Source organism: Mastomys coucha, chromosome X (genome assembly GCF_008632895.1).
Source record: "Mastomys coucha isolate ucsf_1 chromosome X, UCSF_Mcou_1, whole genome shotgun sequence".
In the NCBI taxonomy this organism is placed as follows: Eukaryota; Metazoa; Chordata; class Mammalia; order Rodentia; family Muridae; genus Mastomys; species Mastomys coucha.
Genome location: NC_045030.1, coordinates 75,732,605 through 75,733,463, shown reverse-complemented (window position 1 = coordinate 75,733,463; position 859 = coordinate 75,732,605). Strand labels below are relative to the sequence as shown.

General features: G+C 39.1%; 1 pseudogene; it reads left to right on the top strand.

Annotated features, from left to right (window-relative positions):
* Positions 1-262: 262 nt before the first annotated feature.
* On the top strand, positions 263-736 carry LOC116093160 (annotated as a pseudogene).
* The last annotated feature ends 123 nt before the right edge of the window (positions 737-859 follow it).

Here is an 859-nt window from a genome sequence, read left to right as displayed (position 1 = left end):
GTAGACAATTAAATTGGGAGGGGCCTTGTAAGAGAACAACAAAGTGTGAGACTGAATGCTTTGCTTGATGTTTGTAACTCTTGTATCCAGTTACCACAGTAAGAGGCAAGATCTTAAGCTTTACTAAATACAAAACAAACAAACAAACAAAAACACTTTATATATTTATGTTCATTTAAAACAATACTAGTAGTGATGTATTATTTTGAAATATACAGCTTTTTTTTTTTTTTTCGGGCATTGGGTGATCGCAGCTGCCAAAATGAAATTCAATCCCATTGTGACTTCTGACCGAAGCAAGAACCACAAACGGCATTTCAATGCACCTTCTCACATTCAGAGGAGGATCATGTCTTCCCCGCTTTCCAAAGAGCTGAGACAGAAGTATAACGTTCGGTCTATGCCCATTCGAAAGGATGATAAAGTTCAGGTTGTTCGAGGACACTACAAAGGCCAGCAGATTGGCAAGGTGGTCTGAGTGTACAGGAAGAAATATGTCATCTACACTGAACGAGTCCAGCGAGAGAAGGTTAATGGCCCAATTGTCCATGTGGGCATCCACCCCAGCAAGGTGGTTATCACCAGGCTAAAGCTGGACAAGGACCACAAGAAGATTCTGGAGAGGAAAGCCAAGTCCCGACAAGTAGAAAAGGAGAAGGGCAAATACAAGGAAGAAACAATTGAGAAGATGCAGGAGTAGAGACATCTCATGCACGGCTTTCATTAAAGACTGCTATATATATATACACACACACACAGTTAATACGTTTGGAGTTATTTAAAATTTATATTTGAGAAAAACATTTGTATTTTCAGTATTGCCGTAGACAAGCATCTACATAAGACTGTTAAATTGATT